Below are 27,925 nucleotides of genomic sequence, written 5' to 3' on the forward strand. Positions count from 1 at the left end.
ATGGGACCTTTAAACTTCACATTTATCTGAGAATCATGTGTGTGGTATAAATCTTCGTTCATCACAAGGTACCAAAATCATATCCAACTACTTTACAAATCACTTTAAAATCATTCCAAATCACATTTCGATCGCATTTTAAGTACAATGGTTATGAATGAAATCAAAATTTTGAAAACATTTCTCTCACTTCACCGAGCACGGCATGTGCATTTCGACAGTAGCCACCCAACCCCCCATTGGATCCGCATACGAATTGAATGGGGGGTTTCAGTACCCATACATCTCTTCTCGCAGTACAAATAGCTGCTTGTAAGACCTCAGCTTCTTGGGCTGAACAATTGGAAGCAAATTCCCACTTTTCATCAATTTAAAATCCTGAACAAAGCGCCATTTAATTCATTTTGTCTCATTATGTGGGCGATAGCCAATCTACTAAATGAACCCCCATTCAGAATATATTTTAAGGCCCGGTCACACCTTGACGTTTTAGCCAGCGATGGCAACGTATTAAAATGTATGTAAAACGCTGGCTTACGTTGAACTTTTGATGTTTTTTTTTAAAGATTCGGATGTATTCATAGCGACTTGGTTTATGTATAACGCATTGGTAACGGACACAGAACGTTTCGTTGTGTTATAAATAACTTATACCAACGAATGCTGAACCTGTTGTCGGCCTACACAACCTATGCCCAACGATAGTCTAACTTAGGCATAGCGCGTTGCACGCATCGCCGACGATGTCGTGACGTAGCCTATTAAAAGGCTGACGCACAACGATTCGAATCATAACTGCCGTAGAAATTGAAGTGACAACATTGCGGTCACACCTTGGCGATCTTGCCAGCGTATGCCGACCTAAGAAAAATGTGTCTAAAACGTTGGGGCACGTCGAATACGGTATGAGTAAGTTTGGTATACATGAGTAGAACGCTAAAGTACGCTATCATACGTCGTAATAAGTAGAGTACGTCAAATTTTAAACATGTTCAAAATTTTACGACGTACTCGGCGTATGACACACGTTCCGCATGCGATGGGGATAAGTTTTACACACGATATGTGGACGCTTACACACGTCCACAAACGCTACTTATAAGCTACTCATAAGTCGAAACACGTCGCGGTAATGTCTTTTTTACGCGAAACTTATTTCTAACTTATGTTTGACGTGCTTTGAACCAATTCTTTACGTAGTCCCAACACACATCGACGTATGTAGACGTATTCCAATGACGTCTTCCGGTCGACAAAAAAAAAAAAAAAATTTACGTGTTTCTAGCTTACAACTGCCACATAAAGACGTGTTCCCAGCGGTTTTGGGAATTGGTATATAAAAATGCTGCTCATAAAAGGGGAACCCAACAGTGTTTTCGAGTCCTTTTTGAGTCGATGTCCATGTCAGCAGTAACAGTATCAGTATCAGTATTAGTATTAGTATTAGTATTAGTAGTAGTTTGTTCATGTTGGCAGTAGTAGGTGAGTGTGAGGGGGAGGGTGTGGGTTATGATGGATCGTCCTTGCATCCGCGTGTCCACGGGTAGGAGACATCTTTTCACCATTGTTCGAAGTTCTTCGCGGCTAATTTTTTGGGGGCTTTTTCAACAATGAGCTATAGCTTGTTTTTACGATTTAGGTCTATTCATAACGGGTTGGACAAATGCACAATGAACTAATAATGTGCATAGAGTGCTTCGATTACTTATAGATACGATATACCAACGAATAATTATCATGTAGCCGGCGTTCACAAACTATGCCCAACAATAGCCTAACTTATCCATATCGTGCGGCAGTTTATCTTTGCCGGTGACGTAGGGTTTGCTATTCATAGGCTGCCACTCAACGATTTAAATGGCTGCATCTCCACTATTGAATGTAGACGCTTGCGCTCAACAATTGGATTTTTTTTATACTCAACGACTTTTAAACGGTACCACTCAGCTATTTTCATTGTTTACAATGAACGATTTAAATTGCTGTCACTCGCCTTTGTTTTTTGACGCTGGGGTTTTGAAATTTGAAGCGTTTCTTCTGAACGTGTTAAAACGCTCAAACTCGACTATTTTAAATAGACGCTGCCAATGGACAATTAGAATCATAGACAAGCTAGACATCGAAGTGTGAACATCCTCGTCATGCCGAAGAAAAGTTTGAAGAATGCTGCAAATAAGTGTCCTGGCCGTGGCCGTGGACGCTGACGCAAGGACGATCCATTATACCGACGTCTTTCAGCCTATGAGTAACTTAAAAGTAACGTCTGTCGATGTGTGGCAACGATCGCGTAACGTGCCAACAACACGTTAATCATAAGTTAGAAATAAGTTTCGGGTACGCTAAACATTACCTCGGCGTGTCTCAACTTATGATTAACTTACAAGTAGCATGTGTTGACGTCTGTCAACGATCGCAGACCGTGCATACAACTTGTGGCCAGCGTAGCGGAACGTGTGAGTCATACGCCAGCATACGTCGTGAAATTTCAAGCATGAAAAAATTTGAGGACAACAAAAAAGTACAACGTTTAAAGCCAGCGTACAATGACGTATGGCAGTGTTTTTCAGCGTGCTCTCAATGTTATCAAAACTTACCCATGACGTATTCGACGTGTGCCAGCGTTTTAGAAAAAAAAATTCAAAAATCGGCATACGTTGGCTAAAACGTCAAGGTGTGACCGGGCCTTTACATTCACAATTGTCATTTCGAATTTATCCAAGATACCGGCTCTTAAATAAAGCTTCAACACATGCTTCAGCGTTTATCCAAATCACATTGATGTCCTTTCCTGTCTACAAAGCACAGAAATTCCAGTTTAGTATTGGCCCAAGCGACCTTTGCATTATCAAAGTTGCCAAGCCAAAGAGGCCACAAGCCACAGTGGTCTCTTGACTTAACCTGTTGCATTATATTATTATTCTTCGATAACAGGTATTCAAATGGTACTCTTCAGAGGTCATCCGTTTATGATGTATGCATTGTTCATAGCCAAAATAGCATACAAGGTTATTAAATAGTGAGAAAACTCGAGCTTTAATCCAATTGACTCTCACGGTCTAACCACAGCATGAGGGAGGGAATTCTCACATGGAACACACAATATTCCATTCGTGCATCATCTAGCTGTTCTCAAGGCAGAATGTGATTGATGACTCAAGACACACTAAAATTGCCTACCCGGTTGTAGGAATATTCAAAACTGCACCGAAACACGTGTGCACATATCTGAGGGATCATTTTAAGTAATGAACATGATGTGTATTCATGCTTAAACTGCAGACAGAAGGGATCAACAATGCACACAACAAACATCCCTCTGCTCTAAGTCATGAGCCAGCCACCAAACCACAAAGAGTAAAGTTCAAACACAGGCTGCTTTAACTCTCTGCCTGAAGTTTTACATTGAATTGATTAATTCTTTAGTTGTTGCAATATCATTTCTATTCGTGTATGACATCTTCAGTTACTTGTTGAACTCACAATCGCTTCTAATTCAGAGACTCACCAAGATTAAATTGACACACACACCACCTCTCTATTTGGTCTTAAAGCACTCTCAACGGAATTCGCCCTGCACTCCAAAGAAACCGCACCACAATGCCAGGGCTCTGTCTTTCAACCCAAGCTGACATATACCCAGTTGTTTGTGTCTATGCCAAAGATGCAACAGCGTGTGGGGAGTCTGTCGTCAGTAGAGGATACATGGGGCTTCTGAGGCATCCATGCACATCAATGGGGAAAAGGGGGAAACTCTCTGAATTAACCCCGAAAAACCCCAAAACAGGAGACTCATTCCTCCCCCCCCCCCCCCAAGCAAATGAATGGGGAAACCCTTCTGACTCAAGGCTCATTAGGTTAAAACAGGAGAATGATTTTCTCCCCCTCCCATACAAGCTCATGTTAAATTGAGACAGTCTCAAGGTCAAAAAAACCCAAATAGGAGAATAACAGCTTATTTGTAATTAAATTTATTCGCTTATTTGTTTTATTTACTTTTACCCCAGTTATTTCTTCAATAACACTTATTTAATATTTCTCACATTCGTTATGTTTCCATTTAAATACCGAGGCTGATTACATCTCCACTCTTTGGTTTGGTTATTGCTTGGTTATATCATTTATAAATCAGTAAAAAGACGCCCCTGAACACTTATACTTATAACCATAAGGGATACTCTTGATTCCACTCTCTAAAATATATATTTTATCATTAAAAGCTCCTCATGCTTTCTTATTTATCTCTTCTGTATATAATTGGTTCACGACCACTATAATCGTTATTGGTGTGTGTCTATCTGTCTGTCCCGAGCATAGCTCCGTGGGTTTTGATCCGATCCTCATAAAATTTTGGTGGGAGGTTTATATCATGATCTAGTTGTGTTTTCCTGAGAATGGGCATGGTGCGCCCATTATGGGCGGAGCCATGCCCAAAAAACGTGTTTTTAGGGGGTAGCCGATTTCAATTTACATCCTCTCCGAGGGGGTTTGTCGAATCTGGCAGGGTTTCGGTATTTGTTTGGCCCAATGGCACCTGCATAGCCCCACGGAGCTCGATTTTTCATTTTCGTCCCAAGGTCAAGGTCACAAGGTCACGAACTTAGAAAATCGCGAATTTTGACATAAAAATCATACGACCGCCCAAACTTTGACAACGAGGATGACAATATTTTTTATGCATAATCTTGAGGTCATTCCCCACCTAAAGTCTGGAAACCATTTTGCTCTATCTCGAACACCTTGCCCGTGGCGCCCCCTTCAAGTTTGTTTTTACGCTGATTTCATCAAAGTATGGATAATCCGAGGAGTGCGAAATTCCATATTGCCTATATGACGTTATGTTCCTGGAATGTTCCAGAGGAAGTTTTGCACCAAAGGTCATAATCCTTGACCTTTGACCTTTAAAGTTCACAAAGGTCAAATTTTCAAAGTTGTGGGAATCGAACCGGGTTTTCGACCTTCTTCGATGAACTAACTCCAATAAGCTATAGCACGTATCCTGTTTCCTTATTTTAATGTCCACAACATTGTTTTGTGACCTTTAAAGGTTATGCAAAGGTCAAATTTTGAAAGTTGTTGAATGAAACCAGGTTTTCGACATTTTGCAGCTAATAACCTGTCATTCGTACCACATCATGTTGATCATTTTTATAACTTGGTCAAAAATTATCACATTGTCTCATCCTTGACTTCTGAAACAATCTACATCGTCAAATACCGCTAGTGAACCATTGTCGTCGTCGGAGTTGTTGATGTTTATAACTTCTTATTGTATTCATTCTTCTGTACTCTTCCTTCTTTAAGGTTAAACAGTTGTAATAATGTTTAAAGTTTATTGTTTACTTGATTATATTTTTCTTTATTCCCTTTAGCTTCTTATCACACCTTTCAATGTTATTATTATCAATATACGTAAAAGCATAAGACTTTGATCTCAAACCCACAAATTCACTCATGACCTTTCCACCCAACTCATCCTTATACTTACCAATAACCTTTTTATTCTTTAATGAAAACAACAAGATCAGACTTATAAATTACTTGTATCATAAATATCAATATTTTCAATCATATCCTCATATACATCACATCTTAATTTCTAATATAAAACTATCTCTATCCATATATAACAGACACATTATCCTTATACTTTAATTTTAAATTATTATAGTAATAGTCATACATTAACGACTTTGACTAGTCAAGAATTGATGTTCCTATATAAATAAGTTTATCCATTTCAATACTCTCTTTTTTCAAATGAATAGCACAAAAGTTCTCTGAAAACACCTCCGCTCGTTCAAAACTTGGTCTATTAATTAACTTTGAAGCCTGTTTCCAAGATGGAGAAAGTCTTATGTTTTGTCGATTCCTAACATTTCCCATAGTCTTTCCAAATACAGCATTATTCATTGATTTATAAAAGTCCTTCTCAAAATCTGTTTTTGCTTCTGTTCTCCTTTTTGTATTAAAATCAATATATTTATTTAACGAATGACTGTTTAAATTTCAAAATTCCATGAATTTTTCTCACTCTCAACCCAGCAGATAAATATTGTCTCAAGTTCCTTTGATGTAAAACATAACTTTCTTTATCATTTAATGTTGTAAGTAGTTTTTCTGGAGATTTACCTTTTATATTAAATGACTGTTGGTAATCACTTAACCTTTCTTTTCTTGGACTTTCTTTATCAGTGGCATAAGGTAGGTCTTTATGTTTGTTATGAAGTTCTTCTGGATATTTTAAATCAACCTCAAAATAATATCCAACTTCAGCTTCATCCAATTCTTTTTGAGAGGAGATAACAATGTCAAGTAAAACTTTTTCATAATGTTTTTCTTTAACCCATTTAAGTTTTCCATAAGGTAAAGATTGAGACATAGCCCACCCATACAAATTGTTAGCATCATAATACATCAGGTAAGAGTTGTCCTCATTCTTATTATAATCAGGAAGATATTTGTTATTTGCTTTAGCATATCTCTTGGAACATACTTGAGATATTCCTCCTCTTTTAACCTTCTCTATCATTAAAAGCATATCGATATCACTGATTAATTCCAAATTTTGTTTTGTCATTTTTAACATAGAACTCAAAGAGGAGCCCGGGGCTGTGTAATAGTGAATGGGGTCTATCTAATCCACAATAATTTTTTTAAGGACTGACTGTTCTAAAAGTTTGAAACACATCAACCAAAAACAATACATAAGTTTTAAGATACAAATCATGATATTATCCAAGATTCTTGATATTAAACTTCTCCCAGACCTTTTTAGCTTGTGTATAATCTCTATCGGAAATATGAGTTTTATTTAACTTTTCATGGAAACTTTCCCTTGAAGGAAGTTGTGTTTCTTTAAACTTCTCAAATGAATCCACAGAGTCATACGGATATATTCCCTTTTGTGATAAGAGATCAATCTCTTCTTGATTTGAGAAATTTGATTTAAGATTCGGGAAGTTTTTAATATTTGATACTAAGTTAAATAATGCACTTGACATAAACTTGTATGTGTCAAGAAATCTGATATGGGTTAAGGGGGATGTATGAATTGTTTTTGTGAATGAGATGTATTTTTGATCTGTGTTAGGAATGGCACAAATATCTCCAGATGTCTTTGAAAGTTCATTTATAAATAGATGTGTGTTATAGTGAGCGTTGTTGTGAAGAAAGACAGGAATAAAATTTGGAGGCTTGCAATTAAGATTACAACAGGCATGAGCTGGACTTGTATATTTACCAGTAAGATGACAGTGATCCCGAACCTTGATGTCTCCCTCAATTTTCTCCTTACAAATATGACTGATACTGTTCTTTCTAAATTCCTTTTTGTCTCCCTTTGTTCATGACATTGGTTTATAGGTTTTCACCATAATTTCTCTTGGTCTTGTACAGTCTTTTTGTAATCATCTTACAAACTCCTCTGAGGCATCTTCTCCTCTATAAAGTTCTAACTTGTTGTATTCATCACCAACAGCTGATTTGATATAATAACAGAAACCACAAGGAGTATGTTTTTGATATTTATTTGTGTATGATTTATTTGGATTTGGAGAAACAGTATCTATCTTTTCAAGGAGACTTTCAAAATCAGCATATATCACAAACGGATGTTTTATAGATTTGTTAAAATCTTTGAATGATATGTTTGAACCTGCTTTTGGTAATTTGATTACGGTTGATTTATGATTACGACAATATTTCGAATGTTGATTTAATCGTTCTTTTGTGTGAAAGGAGTTGAGACATCTCTTACAAGGATACGTTTTACATTTTCTCTTATATAGTTGTGATTTGGTTAATCTTGAGAAATGTTTGATGAAAGCATAATGTGGTTTTTCCTTTAAAGTAAAGTGGAGAAGGTCAATGGGTGTTTCATCATTTTTATAGTTGTTTGAAATTTTTATATCTGAAATTTGTTTGTATCTGTTAATCCATATACATTAACAGATAGATTATTCATTTTCTCAAATTTAGGAATATCTCTCAATGACATTGGAAACGTTAAATCTTTAACATTTAATGTATTCTTGTATTTCTTATAATGTTCAACCCTTTCAGGATTCCATTGTGGAGGATGTAAGTGAGCAAGAACAGACCATAGAAAACATTTATTTTCTTCGTTTTGAATATTAACAACTGCTTTCTTACAGTCAGGTCAGGTCAGATCTGTGACCTGCTACAGGTACCATGTAAACCTGTACTAACCTGTTCCATGGTTGGGTTGTTGGTGACTAAACCGTCTCCCCCACCAAGTTTTTTGGTGAGGAGGGTGTTTGGATATGGACACCCAGCAGGATTAAAAACAAAACCTGTCAAAGGGCGGAGGAGCTCCTTGTGAGCCAACGGCCATCCATATCTAGTACCCAACTGTGTCTGTGAACATCCTCCTGCAGTTGGGTTACTTTTTATTAGGAGGTTCGTGGCAGGATTTGCACTCAGGCCACCGTAAAACCCTTCATTCCACAAAACACAAAAACGCAAAAAAAATCTGAAAACCCACTCCGTGGGAGTACCTCCTGTGCAGCTTCGCTTCGTAGGGCAGCTCACCGGATGAAGGGATTGGGGCAAAGTCTTCGGGAACCCCAAACTTTGATGATAGGAGGGAACCCACGGGGTAACATTCCCGGGTCAGAGTGGTGCTGAGGTGTCGTCCACCAGACGGCGGTCTCCTTGGATTAACCTGAGGCGGTCCCTTCGGGTGGGTGCCTGGAATGTCCTATCCCTAAGAGAGGATGATCACCTGTCTCTGTTATCATCTGAGCTCAAGCATTTGAATGGTTTGAAAGGCTGGTTCATGGTTTCAGCGCCCACAAGCTCATCGCTGGACTTGGTATTCCAATGCTGGCGGTGTGGCAAAGGAGATTGACCATGTCCTTGTTGATGTTCGCTGGAGGATGATCCAGAACTGCAGGGTCTACCGGAGTGCTCAGTTCCTCAATACTGACCACCGGCTTGTTGTAGCAACTCTAAAGCTGCACCTAAAATCCGGGAGAATGGTACCATCCCAGCCTAGGCTGTATGTTGGCAAGCTCAAGGATGAGAGGGTAGCTGAGGAGTTTGCAAACAGGCTGAGTGGACATTTGGGGGATCTGGGTGCTTTGGGGGGTCCTGAAGAGTTGTGGAGTGCCTTGAAGACCACCATCCTTGATGTTTCCGGTGGATGTCTTGGAACTCACCAGATTCTCTCAGCGAGGGAGTCTCGTGAGTGGAGGAGGTCAATGGGCTGACCACGTGCCTCGTGGTTGCAGCAGGTTTGACCGGCATCTTAAGGAGATGGGGATGGGCCTGGAATCTGCCTGGGGGTGGCCAGACGGAGGCCCCTGGAGTACCGGTGGAAAGTGGACGCAGCGACGCGCTGTTCTGGCACATGCTCCCATACCTGACTTGACCTTTCTTAAGTTTTATCTCTTTTGGTAAATCAATATAAGAAGAAGCTTGAAGAGGATCTGATTTTAAGATGTGTATATCTAAAAAGATTATTTTTAGATCCTCGTGGAGGATCTCTAAGTCTTACTCATGTTCTTCATCTTCTTCTTGTGGACTTTTTTGTTTCACAGCCTACATATTTCATCAGATCTTCGTGAAACTTACCATGTATATGCAGAAAGCCCACGCACAAGCAGTAACCATCTCCGATTTTGGAAATTCTTCCTAGAAAAAAAGTTTACGTCATAATATCGCCACTAATGAAATTCGCCTATACTATTATTTGAATTAGCTGTTTGAATTTGTTTGCGGGCATCAATCTGGGCATTAGCACAGATGATTTATCACAAACATGATACATCACAGTGACGTCATATTCGTTTTTATGACGTCATCATTAAGAGGACGAGGACCTTAGCTCATTTAAGCTTGTTGTAATCGTAAATCCACTACCTACTGGAGTGTTATCAACATCTTGTTCTTGTCTCTGGAGTTCACTGTAAACATCACATCTTACAAAATCTTGAAATGGTGGTCATATGGCAGCTTAGCTGCTGGGGTAGTTATCATTTCTTGAAGCGCGACTGTGTCGCTGATGCAGTGCTCCTCTACCAGTACACACACTGGAACTGGTACTCATTTCGCCGACCTCGGAAGGATGACGGGCTGAGTCAACCCCCTGGTGTATTAATTCAGTGGCCAACGGGGCTTGAATTCAGGACCCTCGGATCCCAAGCCGCCACCCGAACCACTGAGCCAACACCAGGCTCATCTTGAAATGATGAGATAAAGTGAGGGTTTGTTCTCATCTCGGGAGTAGTTTCATTGTCTTGTCTTACCATATTCATTTTTACTCCCATATAAAACTTAAAAGTTTTCATTTCACTTTATGTGTTTTTAATTGTAGTTTCAAGACTTTGTCTCACCATATCAACAGCTTCCATTATTGAAGATGGTCCAGGGTCTTCAAAACGAAACGATCTTATGTTTATATGCCTTTTAAATGCCCCATCAGTGTTTTCAATGGAGAATTTAGCTTCCCTTTTTGCATTGTTCTTGGGTTTGCGTGATTGAAGGTGTTTATTATAATTTTCTTTATGAATATCATTATCACATCTATCACAATGTTTTGTTTCTTGGTCAAGTGGAGATATTTGTCTGAAAAGACTGAATGTGTGTTTGTTGGTTTGAAGGTGTTTTTTATAACATTTATATTCGTGATTACAAACATTACAGTACGTTGTATTCACCATATTTATATAATAAAACTTTACTTAAAATAAAATGTTCTTGATGAAAATTTCGTTTAATTTATAGGTGAACCTGTGCTTAAAACCATTTTATCCTCCAACTTTTTTCACTTAATAAATACAATGTTTCAAGACACAAAAGACAAGTTTCAATCAATCTCTTCATTTGTAAAAGATACTGAGAAATATGCCAAGGATGTAAAATTGAATAAAGATAAATATAATAACTATTGGATAAAAACAATAAAAAAAACAAAAGTTTCTCCTCTCCTTCTGGTAATATATTCAAAACTATAAAAAGCAATGAAACAAGAAAAAGTATCAAAAAATAAAAAAACTTACGGATGAAACTTTAGAAAGAAAAGATAAGACCATCTGCAATATTAAGGAGAAAATCGTTCAGTAGTAGTTAAGGATCATTTTAAAATTACCTTTAATATAAAAAATGTACGAGTTGAATCTGTTAATGAAAAAAAGTATATAGATATCGATGGTATTTTTTTTTTCTCCTAATTAAATATGTCATTATTCAACTGATGATTTTGAAGATTATGAGAGTGATGACAGTTATGATATCGAGAGTTTGTGTTCAAACGACAGTTATGATACTGAGAGTTTGTGTTCAAACGATAGTTACGAAAGTAGTTTTATAGATGATTGTGAAAGTACTGAAGATGAATTTTAGTTTAAGTTTTACTTTAAAATATGCTAGATTTTGAGCCTCTTGAATTCCCTGATTCTCCATATGACAAATTTGAGAATTGTCCTGCGTGTGATAGAGAGGGATTAAACACAGAGTCAAAAGCCTATAAACAATGTATATTCTGTGATTATCTTCTAATTAATGATAATAAAAAATATAAAAAGGAAAATAATTCTTTTAGATTTACACCAAAAATGAATTACTTTACAAGATTGATGAGAGAAATGAATGTAAAGTATGAGGGTGATAACACACCTTTCCTTACAATGGAAGAAACTGAACGTATAAGAGAAATGTTCAAAGGATTGTTGTTATATATTATTCACGATTGTCATTTTCAGGGATATATCAACACAAGATATTGTATAAATAAAATAATGGATTATCTTGAAATTAAACCCGAACTGAGGATAAAATATAGAGTTTTGAAAAAAGCCAATAATAAATTAAATAACCTGTTTTCCAAATAGAAAAATGAATGATTTTTTACCCATTTGGGAAAATAAGATAAAATTTAACAACCATAAAAATCTTCCAAATTCATTAAGATGTCTCATAGTTGGTTGAAGTGGATGTGGAAAAACCTGCTTACTTTTGAAGATGCTCCTGACTCCCATATTTTTCGATTATGATAATTTAATAATTTTCACAAAGTCGAGTTTTCAACCAGAGTATCAACTACTCTCACAAGGTTTTAATGCTGGTCTTCAAAAAGAAGATATAATAGGTTTATTATCCCCCGCCAAATTAATGGGTTCTGTACGGCCGTCCGTACGTCCGTCACATTTCGTTTCTGGAGCTTAACTACAAATCCCCTCAAGATATATTTACGAAATTTGGTACACATATGAAGCAAGTGGTGAACTAGTACCTTTTGATATTAAGAGATTTCCCCCAAAAAATTTTCTGTCACTTTCCATGGAAACAAGTTGGGTATTAAGAAATAATTGAGGTTAACCTTCGTTTCCAGAGCATAGTTGCAAAACTATTAACTTACTATTTATTTATGAAATTTGGTACACACATCAAGAATAAATTGAACTGGTACCTTTTGCAACTTGTCCTCATTTACTATGGCGGGGGATATTGAAGACTTTGTCTTCAACGGATGCTAGTTTTAACTTCAAAACAAACGAAATGATTACAACATTGAAGATATAATACAACCATTTTGTGATACACAGAGATATAAAAAGAAATCAAAACCGATAACTTGTATTCTTAGTGATAATACTGATGATATACCTTCTCCCCAAGATTTGGATAAATCAAAAAAGAACCTCATTATCTTTGACGATTGTGTTAATGAGAGAAACCAAATGGTAATGGACAGCTACTACACAAGAGGGAGAAATTCTTCTTGCAATTGTATTTCTCAATAAATCATACTTTCAACTCCCGCGTCGTTCCATAAGAAACAATGCTAATACTTTTATTTTATTCAAGTTAAATTCAATAGATATAAACTATTTTTGGAGAGATAATTGTTCTACATTATGTAGTAACAAGAGCTCAAGTGAGCACAATATACGCCCGAACAAGAAGGAATATACAAAATTGTGCTACTGCATGGAAAACAGCATCCTGGTTGCCATGGCAACCACATTAGACGAACGTATGTCGCGACACGCCGTCTCCACAGTCTGTACCAAGGTACCAAATACGAAACGTGAAAGTTGAAAACTTTGGGAGTTAGAGTGCGGACAGGAATGGACGGACGGACGGACAGACAGACAGACAGACAGACAGACGGACGAACGGATGACCGGTATCACATAATACGCCCATATATATATATATATATATATATATATATATATATACCGTATTTTCACGACCAAAAGGCGCTCCTCACGATAGGGCGCGGGTTTTATATGAATATCCTCTACTACGTACGTCCGCCGTACAACAACACACTCACACAAGCACACAAGTGTGCGTATTTAAAAATAGATCGGGAGCAAAATTGAGTTTGGTTGTGCTTTATTAAAGTATTAGTTACAAAAATACTAAAACAATCAAATACCGGTAATAGTCTTTAATCAAATCCATCGAAATCCTCATCCTCTGTTTCGGAATCGAACTGCGCTAAACCCAACCTAGCAGGTCCACCTTCCTCGCCGTCAGAGTCACTTTCTGCACCGTGCGGCTCCTCCGAAATGATGCCGGCTTTAGCGAAAGCTCGGACAACAGTGCCAGCAGACACGTTAGCCCAGGCATCAACAATCCAGTGGCAAACTGTGGCGTAACTCGCCCGGCACTGCCTTCCACCCTTTGTGAAGCTGTGCTCTCCTTCGGTCATCCACCGCTCCCACGCCGCTCGCAGCCTCACTTTGAACGGCCGGTTCACGCCGATGGCTCGGCTGGATCCGTTTGTCGCAGATGTGCTTGCTGCAGTAGGAGCGGAAGTTTTCCATCATTTCTTGATAATCCGCCGGACGTTGCTGCGCTATCGTAGTCCTGGTCCGGATGGAAAAATGGCACCGTTTCATGAAGCGAAAGCACCAAGACGGACCTCCGTGGAAATGTTCGATTTTCATTTCCTCCGCTATCGATACTGCCTTCAGTCGGATCGTGACCGTCGAAACGCTCCTCCCACTTGCTCTTTGCTCAACGATCCACTGCTCAAGTCTTTCCTCCAACTCTGGCCACCTCGCCTTGTTTCCACGGAAACTCAGCTGCGTCTTCTTCACCTGTCGCAGCTCGTTTTCCAGCTTCCTCCACTTTCGAACCATCGACTCGTTGATCTGGAAATTCCTCGCCGCGGCTCGATTTCCATGTTCCTCCGCATAGCTGATCGCCTTCAGTTTAAACTGAGCTTCATAAGCGTGTCTCTTTGCCATTTTCGGGGTTGTTAAAACAGCAATGTTCTGCATACCGCACATACCTGTTCTTTTATACACACAAAGGGCGCACTGCACTATAGGGCGCGTCGCACATTTTGACAAAAATCTAAGACGTTTATATGCGCCTTATAGTCGTGAAAATACGGTATATATATATATATATATATATATATATATATATATATATATATATATATATATATATATATATATATATATATATATATATGTATATATATATATGTATATATATATATGTATGTATATATATATATACATACATATATATATATACATACATATATATATATACATACATATATATATATATAAATATACATATATATATATATATATATACATATATATATATATGTATATATATATGTATATATATATATATATATATATATATTAATATATATATATATATAAAAAAATATATATATATATATATATATATATATATATATATATATATATATATATATATATATATATATATATATATATATATATATATATATAAATATATATATATACATATATATATATATATATACATATATATATATACATATATATATATATATATATATATATATATATATATATATATATATATATATATATACAATTCATAGATATTCAAAAACGTACTGCAAAATCAATGGTTAAACTTTAAAATAATTACAAGGTTGATTTCACAATTGATAATTCATTTAGAGAGTAATTGGGTTTCTCCTCAAAAAAGATTGAGACTAATGGGACGTTTTACAGTGATAATGTCATTCAAATATCCTCAGGAATAAATTTGGTATTAATTCACTGTGATTTGATTGATGGTGCTTACAATGATGGAATAAGAACAAATACAATATTTTCATTCAGTGCATACTCAACCCCAATTGATTATAAATTCAATATGGAACCCAAAAATCTGGTTTATCTACCTGTGTCAGGAAAAACCATACACAGAGTAAATTTTAGGATAACCGACCAAGATAATCACATGATTTGTTTTAATGGAGAAATTATATCCATCAGAATTAACCAACGTGAAGTTTTCCAATAAATAAATACGATTGTTATTGAGAGGAAACACGAGTTGTGAAAAGATAAAATAATTACAGCAGATGAGATGTTCCTTTCCCCATACTACAAGGGTGAAGGTATGTATCTTGGTAGAGGATACTATAAACCTGAGACAACGGGGTGTCGGACATCAATTTAGAGAAGATGGGATAATTGAAACTCTAATGTGTATAGGTTCAACTATTCTTAAACATAAAGACCTGATTGGTTCAACTGCTTCTGCTGTGGGAAATTATCGGGTGCTATGAAGAGTATAAAAGATGTCCAAAAGGAATCTCATAAATTACAAGCAATAAAAGAAATTAAGAAAGGCAAAACTTAGTTGTCTCTTCAAGAACAACAGAAAATAATTCAAATACTTTGGTCAGTGTTTCAAAAGTTTTAACATCTTTTTTTTTCTTAAATAAATACAATATGGAAGTAATTGATAGTATCTATGATTTGGATGATACCATTGTCATCTCAAACTCCACGAAAAAAGAAGATTACTTCAAGGTAAATGCAATAACTGGAACAGACTGGAATACAAATGGTAAAAAAAAAGTTTTGAAATAAATAATCAACAAACTTATTTGAATCTATCCAAAAGTTTCTTGTTGTGTAAATTTACATTCACTTCAGCTGCGACTAACACAAACGCTACACTCGTAAATGATTTCTTCTGGAAAATGTTTCATAGTGTTCGTTTGTACATTGGAACACAAGAAGTTGAAGTGGTTGATTATGTCTCTGCTGCATCTGAAATGATGAAATTTACACTATATTCATTTAGTGTTAGAATGGGGAAGGGGGCTGTCAAAAGTTTTATTCCTGATATGCCAACAGGAACAAACACAGACCCTGGATATAGTCAAAGGAAAAGAATGTATAATGATGATACAAAAGCAGGTAATAGTTTTACTGTGGCAGTTCCTCTTAAAGGTATATTTGGATTTTGTGATCATGATAAAGTTCTGTATGGTCTTAAAATTACATTTCAACTACAAAGGAATGATAATGAAAATAGATTACTTTTTGGTGTTTGTAATGCTTTTGCTGCTCAGAATAAATTTGTAATTGATGAAATGAGTTGGTATATTAGTGAATATACTCCTCATCTTAAAACAGAAGAGATGTTGAATAAAAGACTCAACTCAAGGAAACCACTCAATGTATCATACCTTAAAAGAAGACGTCAACATGTTAAACTGAACCAAACCAATTACACGTGGAATTTGGGTGTTCTGGAAGGAAAGCCATGGTATCTGTGGATCTTTTTTAAAAACCAGATGGTGATACTGCTACTGATAAGAGTAATGCATTGAGTGATAATGCTAAGGTGAAACAACTTCGTGTTTCTCAAGATGGAACATTTTATCCACGAGATAGATTGAAAATTAATTGGGAAAAAATGATTATGCTGAAGCATTTTAGTCTTACCAAAATGTGTGTGAAAGCAACGGAAATAAAGAACCTATTTTGGATATGACAGCATTTAAAAGTTTGTATACAATCTCTGCGTTTGACCCGAGTGCTCAAAAGGAAACTATAAAGTCGAATCAAGTGGATACTTCCCCATACATTGAAAGAAGAGAGAATGAAGAAGTTGTACATATTGTTTGCTTTTGGAAGAAACAGAATTACAGATTAATACAGATAATGGTGTAATGCTTCGTCTCACATAATTTTTTGGTTAAATAAATGAGTGGTAAAGTACCAACTGGGGTATATGTTAATGAAATCGATCTTCATAAACTATCATCTTGTGTTCAAAATCAAAAGCCTTGTAAAATTAACGTTAATACAATTCAGAGAAAAGGAGCAGTAAGAATTGATGTTTTGCTCACAAGAGAACAGGTGAAAATCTTGAACGATACTGGCTCACTTAAAATTAAGATGTCAAAACCAATGTTGAAGAAATAATCAATAAGAGAGACGAGTGGAGGAATTCTCCATTTTTCTAATCCCTTTATTTGCTGGTTTAAGTGCGGCTGGAGCAGTGACGGGTGGTATTTCAGCAGCGGTGAAAGCTTCCAACGAAAGGAAGGTTCAACTCTGGGCTCAAAAATAATTGGAAAGATAACAAAGAGTTGGAGAAATAAATTAGTGGAAGTGATGTAATTGTAGATTTTGCTGAAAAACTTGAAAGTCTGCCTGTAAAAGTGAGATTGTTAGTTGGAGATATACTTTCTTCTATCACACAAGCAGATGTAGAATTAACTAAAAGGGGTTATGTCTTGCTAATAAATAAATGAGCATTGATGAGTGGTTTAAAGAATTTGGAAAGAATACATCAAATTTAGAACTTGTCAAATATTGTAAGAAATTAAAAATTCATCATGTGGTTATTGTATATGAGAGATGAATTAACAAACATGTCTAAACATACAAATAATATTATTATGAACTTGGAAGATAATAATGGGAACGGTTTTCATTGGGTTTGTATTTTTAATAGTCAAGATAATTATTATTTTGATAGTTTTGATCTTCCACCACCTGTTGAGGTAATAAAATTCTTATAGAATGGTGTTTATCAAACATTTCAAGTCCAAGAATGAAATACCAAGTGTTGTGGTCAATTATGTCTCTATGTCTTATTTCAACTCAACAAAAATAAAAATTTTAATGACTATTTTTAATCTAATATAAATGACATGTTGGTGAAGATGGTTCGATCTTTGGTGTATCTCAAGAACAAGATATTGATTTATCAAATTATTACACAAAGGCACAGGCTGAATGACAGAAATATATTATAACAAAAAATATTAATATGAAAAATGCTTATAAATTAATAAATTATCCAAGCCTGACTGACGCGAATGACTTGGTGAGATTAAGTGATTTATCACAATATATATCCTTAAATAAAACAGCTGTGTATTCCAAAGATACAGAAGTGTTGATTTTATCTCCAGGTCATACAGCATTCACACTTCCAATACAAAAAAAAAATTATAAAGAAGGGCATATTGTTTGTATGAGAATAGAACAATGGGGTATGAGATGAATGATTTAGGGTATAATTCAGCGGTTCCCAAACCCAGGGTCGTGACCCAAACCTGAACCCTCTCTCAAAATCTGTTTTTGAGGGGGGTTTCATGTCAAAAACATTTTCTCTGACAATTTTTATCATAGGTACACCAGGTACCAGTATCATTTGGGTTGCGAGGCAAATGTGATTTCAAATTTTGGGTCATGGACAAAAAAGTTTGGGAACCACTGGCTATAATTCGTCATTTAAAATTGACCTTGAAGACCTGGAACAATTAAATCAGTCTCGTAAGGAAGAATATTATCCACTTGGTATGGAGAATGAGTTTTGTGGAAGCACGATTAGTAAACAACAAATAAAAGAATTTAATAATGGTAAATTTAATAATGGTTTTGCCCCAGTTTATGTCATGAAAACACAAACAGGATTATTTATAATAAAGCAAGAAAATCCAAAATGATTTAACTATGGGAAGATGGGGAGGTATTTCATGTCATAATATTTATCTGTCATATATTTCTAATACATAAATGACAGCAAGAAGGCTTCAAGAAAATTATCATTTCTGTGTCCAGGCATACCTTCAAGAAAAGGGTATTCAGTATTTTAATAAATATGTTCTGCAACATAAGAATGAGGTATTTTCAATAAGAAATTGGTTTTTCTACTGATGTTAATGAACCAACAACTTTGGATTTAATTAAAATGTTAAATAATGAAAAAATTATACAGTTAAGAAAACGTAAGGCTCTTTTAGAAATGCAGAAGAATTTCTATTGGTTTGCTGTTGTAAAAAAAAATATTTTGGATACAGGAATAACAAGATATCCTGATGAATATATGTATGATATTCTATGGGGTGTAAGTGATTCAAGGATAGTAAGGGAGGAGGAAGGAGTTGAAGAAACTGAGACAAAGGAGGAAAGAGAGAAGAGAGAGAAGGAGGAAAGAGAGAGAAGGAGGAAAGAGAGTGAACGAGGAAAGAGAGAGAAGGGGGAGAGAGAGAGAACAGAGAGAAGAGAGGGAGGAGAAGGAGAGGGAGGAGAAGGAGAGGGAGGAGAAGGAGAGGGAGGAGAAGGAGAGGGAGGAGAAGGAGAGGGAGGAAAGAGAATAAATAAATATAAAAATATGGAAACAAGTGAGATTAAATAAAGATTGGGGGTATTACAGAAAATAAATAAATCTCAACGCACCGAGGAGGAAAACAAAGAATTGGCAAGTCTATTAGAAATATTTTCGTTAAGACTATTAACATCGTTTTCAGGGAGAAGATATAAACGAGAAAGTGGAGATAAAGATTATATTATTGATGATGTTGGTGTGATTGCCTTTAATTAAAGTTTTTCATTTTTCTTCTTAAATAAATGGAGGAGAGAGTAAGTACATTTCTGAGGATTCTTTATGTTTTAAAAATTAAGTTACAAATGTGCATGTTGGAAAGTAAAAATGTTTTCGCACTCTGTAGGAATTTTTCTCATAAATAAATGAGTTATTTTCTCAAATGTAAAAAGAAAACTAATACTAAAAATATCTCATATTTTAAAAGTAAAAATAATAGGGTTATACAAAAAGGTAGATGTTTGGTGTGTGGCTCAAAAAAGAGTCAATTTATCTCCAAACACAAACATGGAGGAGATATACAAAAGTTTTTGCCAGGAAGTAAATTTTTACCTACTGGAATACCAGGGGAATTACATCTACCAGGTTATTCTTTCTGTGGTCCAGGCACAAACTTGGATAAAAGATTAGATGAGGCAGACAATCCTAAACCATGGAGTAAACCCATCAATAGGGTTGATGAAGTGTGCATGAGGCACGATATTGATTATGGGAATTCCACAACTTTGGAAGAAAAGCATGAAGCCGAAAGAGAAATGTTGTATCATTTTTCTCTGATACAAAATCCAACCTTGAGAGAAAAAGTTGATAGGTTCATCATGAAGATGATCAGTACTAAATTGAAACTTGGGCTTGGAAATTCAAAAAAACTTATAGGCTCTAATGATGTCATTAAGACTGAAGAACAAGTCTCTTATGAATTACATAAACCAATATTCACAAAGTTTCATAGAAGGAAGGTTTATTCCAAGGAAGTTGATTATATCTGGTCCGCTGATTTGATTGAACTCAATAATATTAAGGAGTACAAGTATGCTTTAACCGTTATTGATTTGAGGAGTACATATGCGTGGGTTATCCCTTTAAAAAACAAAACAGGTAATACTCTTCTGTTAGCCTTTCAACAGATATTTAATAAAAGTAAGAGAAAACCTAATAAATTGTAGACTGATGAGGGTAGAGAGTTCTACAACAAAACATTTATGAATTTTCTAAAAAATAACAGCATTACATTATACAGTACCTTTAATGAAGGAAAAGCCGTTGTTATTGAGCACTTCAATCACACTTTAAAAGAGAGACTATAAAACAATTCTCCCAACTCGGTTCTCAACAATGGTCATCTTTCATTCAGGATATTGTAGATAAGTATAATGATACGATTCACACCTCAACGAATACCAAACCATCAGAAACATTTACAAAATTAGAATATGAAAAAGAGATTAATGTCAGAAAGCCTAAGTTCAAAGTTGGTGATATAGTAAGAATATACAGGTGGAAATCTCATTTTGAAAAAGGTTGTACAAAGCGGTGGACAAATGAGCCTATTAAAATCGTTAATGTGATAGATACAGTTCCTTGGACTTATAAGGTATATGATTTAAAGGGGGAAGAGATTTTAGGTTCATTTTATTCACAGGAATGACAAAAGACAAAGATAAATTGAATTTTTTTTTGACTCTGCCCCTTTTTCAACTCCGCCCCTTTTTGACTCTGCCCACACAAACCCTGCCCACACAAGCTCCACCCATCCACACAAGCTCCACCCACACAACCCCCACCCACACAACCCCCCCCCCCACAAGCTCCACCCACAAAAAACACATTCATCATATTGACATAATTAGTGATTAGTTAATTAGTTCCCCACACACATGTTTATTTAATTTAAAAAATTGCTCCACCCATCCACACAAACTCCACCCACACATCTACACAAGCTCCATCCACACAAGCTCCATCCACACATCCACCCATCCACACAAGCCCCACCCACACAAACCCTGCCCACATAAACCCCACCCACACAAACCCTTCCCACAGAAGCCTCATCCACACAAGTCCCGCCCACATAAACCCCGCCCACAGAAACCCCGCCCATACAAGCCCCACCCACCCCCTCATCCCCCCTGTGCGCCCCCACCTTTGACCCACCACCCCCCTCATCCCACCCCCACCCTTCCCCCAACACACACAGGGAGGGGAGGGGGTGGGATGAGGGGGTGATGGGTCGTTGGGGGAGCGCACCTTCCCCCCCCCCCTCCTTTACTCTTTTCCTGTAATTCAAAATCATATAATTATAAGGAAAGCAATTATAATTCATCAAGATTGAAAATATTAAATATTCAGTTGTAAAAATATATGATACTAGCAAAGTATCTGCCCATGAGCGGGTACAGTTATCTGTTGAATGGCGTTGGTCCCGTCTCGATCGGATGAAATTGAGAAATTGACGTTATCCGATGACCTTGACCCGTGACCTTTGACCTTGACCTTGATCCCCTTATGTCTGTTCCCAAGGATCACATATGCCAAGTTTCATCTCATTCTATCTAACGGTTTGGCCGTCTATAAAGGACAAACAAACATGAAAATTTGACGTTTCAGCCAATTTATGACGTCATAACTCGAAAACCGGAAGTCGGAAGTGAATGTCCTCAATCAACTGTGTCGTTTAATTCTGATTATCTGTCGAATGGCATTGGTCCCGTCTCGATCGGATGAAATTGAGAAATTGAAGTTACCCGGTGACCTTGACCCCGTGACCTTTGACCTTGAACTTGACCCCCCTATGTCCGTTCTCATGTCTCCAAGACATGAGAAGACAACTCCCAAGACGTTCTCCCAAGACAACCATAGAGAGACAGATAGACAGACAGAGAGACAAATGGACAGAGAGACATGTATACATACAGATAGATAGACAGAGACAAACACAGAGACAGATAGACAGACAGAGAGAGACAAATGGATAGATACATAGATAGACAGAGACAAAGAGAAAGACAGAGACAAACACACACTCACACAAATACACACATGCACGTGTGTGTTTCTCACCTTGAAGTCAGGTCTTTCAAGATTAGAGGACATGACAGTAATTCTTTCATTTCTCTTCTGAAAATTTGAATCTCTTGAATAAAGTCGTTTATTTTTATCCATTCGTCGTGTAATTCAGATAATTCATTCTCCACATCTGTAATGAACGATGTTCTGATTCGGAACAAGCTGTTGAAAAAAAGACATACAATAATTATTGGTCGTGCAGTGATTTAATTCTGTTTTAAATAATAAATAATAAATTGGGTTGTGAAATCTCACCTGTCATCTTGTGAAAACGAGTGATCCGTGAGGTTGTCGTAAGAATCTGAATGCTCCATTCTGAAAGCAACGCACTTGGCACAGAAGTTGGTTTATATAAACCGTGAGTCATGACGTCATGGGAGATTTCCCAACAATGGTTTTCCCAGGGTGTGTACCAGATCGGAAATGACTTGATTCAGGCGAGGCAGCTTGGGAAAGACGTGGGCGATACGTTCTCGGGCAGTCTAACTGATTTTAACACGAAAATGAAAATTCTTTAAATGATTTTGATAAAACTTATGTTTAAAAGCCTGTTCGTGTTCCGATTTAAAATATAACCACGAGGCCTTGTCTCTCACAGAATACTTCCTCATTTTCACGGCACGAACTGAAAACACTTTAAAAAAACTTCCCTATTCACTCTTTGAGTGGAATGAAAATATAAAAGGAAACAGTAAGTCTCAGTTTAACATGTGTTCAATGGGGCAGAGATCGGTCTCCTCTTTTTACCTGATGGGCCGAGAGTCCGGGGGTGGGGGGGGGGGGGGAAAATCATTCTCCTATTTGGGTTTTTATGGACCTTGAGACAGTCTCAATTTAACATGAGACAGTCAAATTTAATTTAACATAATCTCAATCTCATGTATGGGAGGGGGAGAAAATCATTCTCCTGTTTTAACCTAATGAGCCTCGAGTCAGAAAGGTTTCCCCATTCATTTGTATGCGGGTAGGGGGGGGGCAATGAGTCTCCTGTTTTGGGTTTTTCTGGGTTAATTCAGAGTTTTCCCCCTTTTCCCCATTAATTTGCATGGATGCCTCAGAAGCTCCATTTATCCTCTACTGTCATCATTGTTTTTCCTCTGGAATCGGCGTGTGCACGTCGCCTCATCCAGTCTTCACAGTGTACGATGATGACCAATCCTTATCTCCACTTTCCGTACTTATTCATTCCCATAAGCTTCCCAGTTCACAACACACAACAGAGCACGTTTTATTCCAGTGAAATATATTGGACTCGCACACACTCCATTTCAACACTCGCTTAGTACTACGTGCAGATCAATGCAAATCAGTGTGCATATATACAAAGACTTCCAGGTTGGAACACCCAACTTATGACCTTAACACAAAACTTAACATTTCCAATCACATAGGATTCACAAATCCATCCAAAGAGGTAACTCTTTAATACAAAACTATAGGATTTACAAATCTGTAACACCTCCACACAATAACAATGCAACAGTTTCACAGCAAGCAAACTTCCAGCAAGCACAATGAACAAACAGAAATCCAAAGACGTAACTCGACAAATATTCATAACACCTATTCGTTCTCCCTTTTAGCGACTTGAACTTTTTATCGAGCAGGGCCTTCAACCCTCTCTTGGGGAGCAGGGCCTCCAACCCTCTCCTGGGGGGGAGTCTAACCTCTCCCCCCCCCCCCATCAGAGGTCTCCAACCCCTGTAAGCATGGCAGAGCTTCAACTCTCCTTTAGAGGTCTCTAACCCCTATAAAAAAAAAACATTTGAATGCCCAAGGTGAACCCTGTAATCTTAAATGGCCTCCAGCCACCTAATTTTTAGGCCTGCCACTAATGGTTCTCATTTGTATACCTCTGCTATCAATGGAGATAGGCGTTGGTCCCGTGTTAGCGGAAAGCTGGAGCTACCCGGATGTCATTGAACGAACCCTGGCATATATTTGCGTTTTAAATTAATTTTATATTTGCGTTTTAAATTAATTTAAATCCGCCATTTTTGGCTTGGGAGTCGAGCAGGCTGTGGCTACTACTACCATTTGATGATAGCGCATATTGAGCATACATAAAACATTTTCAAAGTATAATTTGTGCACATTTATCTCAGAAGTGTAGATCGATACAATAAAAATTTGCAGTACACACGTAACTGGTTTGGCTGAGAGATGCAGCATCCGATCTGAAGTAAGATCAAACATCTTAGTTTGTGGTCCCTGTTCAGGCACCAAAATTGTGGTGGAAAAGAAAAAACAAGAGCTTTTTTCATCGTAAGATATTCCTTTTATCAATATTTAGGTCAAAAGACTCTTGGGAAAAGGGAAACATTACTGACAGCCAATTTGACGATAGTACAAAAATTATATTTATAAAGTACCAGCAACAATTATAATTGAGTATACACTACCGTTCAAAATTTTTAGAACACCCCAATTTTTCCAGTTTTTACTGAAATTTAAGCAGTTCAAGTCCAGTGAATAACCTGAAATGGTACAAAGCTAAGTGGTAAACTGCCAGAGGTTAAAAAACAAAAACGTTTCGGTTACCAAAAACTGAAAAATAATGTAAATTTCAGAGTTGTTAAAAAATGCCCTTTTCAGGGAACAAGTAATGGGTTAACAACTGCAGCTGTTCTGCAGCAATGGAAGTAAATTAAGCCTTGAAAGTTGATGCAAATAATTCCTACAGGTGTCCCAACTTTTGTTGATTAGTTACAAACCCTCTGTCTGTATAAAAGCAGTGTTGGAATAGGCTGTGTTGCTACATCCTCTGAAGCATTATTTGGACAATATTGCACTGCAGGAAGTAGTATATTGCTATCATAATGGCAAGAAAAAGACAATTAACAAAGGAAAACAGACAGACAGACCATTATATCCCTTAAAAGTGTAGGTCTTTCCTTCAGAGAAATTGCAAAGAAGCAAAGGTGTCAGTGAGTACAGTTTCCTACACCATCAAAAGGCACTTGGAAACTGGAGGAAACTCTGACAGAAAGAGGTCTGGCAGACCCAAAGCCACAACACAATCAGAAGACAAGTTTCTGAGAGTCAACAGCTTGCACGATAGGTGGCTCACAAGACAACAGCTTCAAGCACAGCTTAACACTGGTCGAAGTAAGGAAGTCTCAGTTTCAACTGTGAAGAAAAGACTGAGAGCTGCAGGTTTGGCATGTCAAGTGGCAGTAAGAAAGCCATTACTGAGATGGCAAAATAAGAAAAAGAGGCTTGCCTGGGTCATGGAGCACTGCCACTAGACTACTGAAAACTGGAAGAAGGTCTTATGTACCGATGAATCAAAATTTGAAATCATCGGTTCATCACGCAGGGTTTTTGTACGCCGTCGAGTAGGCGAAAGGATGGTTCCTCAGTGTGTGACACCAACTGTCAAACATGGAGGAGGAAGCGTGATGATCTCTGGGGTTCTTTTGCTGGATCCAGAGTCGGCGACTTGCACAGAGTGACACCCCTGAGCCAAAAGGGCTACCACAGCATTTTGCAGCACCATGCAATACCCTCTGGGCTTCGCCTAGTTGGTCAGGGGTTCATCCTACAGCAAGATAACGACCCAAAACATACCTCCAGGCTACGTCAGAACTACCTCAAAAGAAAAGAACAAGACGGTAGGCTTCAAACCATGAAATGGCCAGCACAGTCTCCAGACTTAAACCCCATCGAGCTGGTTTGGAATGAACTTTACAGAAGGTTGAAAGCAAAGCAACCTACAAGTGCAACACATTTGTGGGAACTTCTGTAACAGTGTTGGGAAGAACTTTCCGAACAATATTTGATTTCCATTGCAGAAAGAATGCCACGAGTATGTTCGGCTGTTGTATTTGCAAAAGGTGGCTACTTTGATGAGTCAAAAATTTAGACTAAATTTTGTTCAACAAAACAATTCCATGATTTCTTTTTTTATCTGCAGTTGTTTGTTTGTTCTATGCTTTAATTTCAGAGTACATTGAAACATTAAACTGCTTAAATTTCAGTAAAAATTGGAAAAATGGGGGTGTTCTAAAACTCTTGACCGCTAGCGTACATGAATATAATTATTTTTCTTCCACACTGCTCCAACCACAGTTAACTCCATGGACGCTCACCACAGCCTATGCGGATGCCGAGGGAAAGAATGGCATTACTAGCCGGGGTATTTCAGCGTGTAATTTAAAACGCAAATATATGCCGGGGTTCGTTCAATGACATCCGGGTAGCTCCAGCTTTCCGCTAAATAACACCACTCAAACAGAGTTCAGCACACATTCATGGTCGGAGAGCACTCCCGAGGTTCCTCAGCCAATGTGAATTGTAGAGCTGTGTCGCGTGGTCAAGCTTGGAGCAACGAGGCCATTTTTGGCTCGGGAGTCTAGCAGGCTGTGGCTACTTCTACCATTTGATGATAGTTCATATTGAGCATACATAAAACATTTTCAAAGTATAATTTGTACACATTTATCTCAGAAGTGTAGATCGATACAATAAAAATTTGCTGCCAAAAGAGTTGGCTCACACCCAGAGCTGCAGAGAACCAGAATGGGGCACGGGGAAATACGAAGTGTAGGACCCCCCTTTACTGCGCCTGCACCCACCCCCCCCCCCCACACCATTCTCTCAGCACCCCTGCTCGCACCAAGTCCCTCTCAAGATTGTGTGGGGAAAGTTTTCTTTGAATAGCATGTAGTTCAAATGTGTAATTCAATATACCTTTCCCAAATACCTCTTGCTGCGTAATTGACAACACCTCACTGTACTGGAAAACATGGGGACATGTATACTGAACTGTAAAGGATGAGGAATTGCAATACCTTCTCCCACATGGAGCGGCGCTACACAATACACATTTACACATGGAGAATTTACGACCTTCTGCCCCCCTCCCACCCCAAGACTACTGGCAAAGATTTTTTAAAAACTAAAAAAAACCGCTATACACTAATCGTGGTCATGATGATCATACATAGTAAGTTTGGATGTAATTGGGCCATAATTGAAAGAGAAGTAGCACGACAAACAAACACACACACACACACACACACACACACACACACACACACACACACACAAACACCAGTCTGGGAATGATAGTTCGGATATATACTCAGGTGTACAAAACATTAGGAACACCTGCTCTTTCCAGGAAATAGAATGATCAGGTGAATCCAGGTGAAAACTACGATCCCTTATTGATTGCACCTATTCAATACATTTCAAGTCAGTGTAGATGAAGGGGAGCAGACAGGTTAAAGGAGGATTTTTAACCCTTGAGACACGGATTGTGTATGTGTGCCAGAGGGTGACTGGGTAAGACAAAATATTTCAAGTGCCTTTGATCGGGGTATGGTAGTAGATGCCAGGCACACCAGTTTGAGTGTGTCAATAACTGCAACGCTGCTGGGTTTTTCACACTCAACGGTTTCCCACGTGTATCAAGAATGTCCACCACTCAAAG

General features: G+C 37.5%; 1 protein-coding gene across 1 annotated transcript in view; it reads left to right on the plus strand.

Annotated features, from left to right (window-relative positions):
• Positions 1-27,925, plus strand: part of LOC147011263 (carbonic anhydrase 2-like) — a 63,670-nt gene that overhangs the window by 32,467 nt on the left and 3,278 nt on the right. The gene's annotated exons all lie outside the window — the stretch shown is intronic.

Source organism: Eptatretus burgeri, chromosome 16, assembly GCF_056783735.1.
Source record: "Eptatretus burgeri isolate ZD-2024b chromosome 16, Ebu_testis_v1, whole genome shotgun sequence".
In the NCBI taxonomy this organism is placed as follows: domain Eukaryota; kingdom Metazoa; phylum Chordata; class Myxini; order Myxiniformes; family Myxinidae; genus Eptatretus; species Eptatretus burgeri.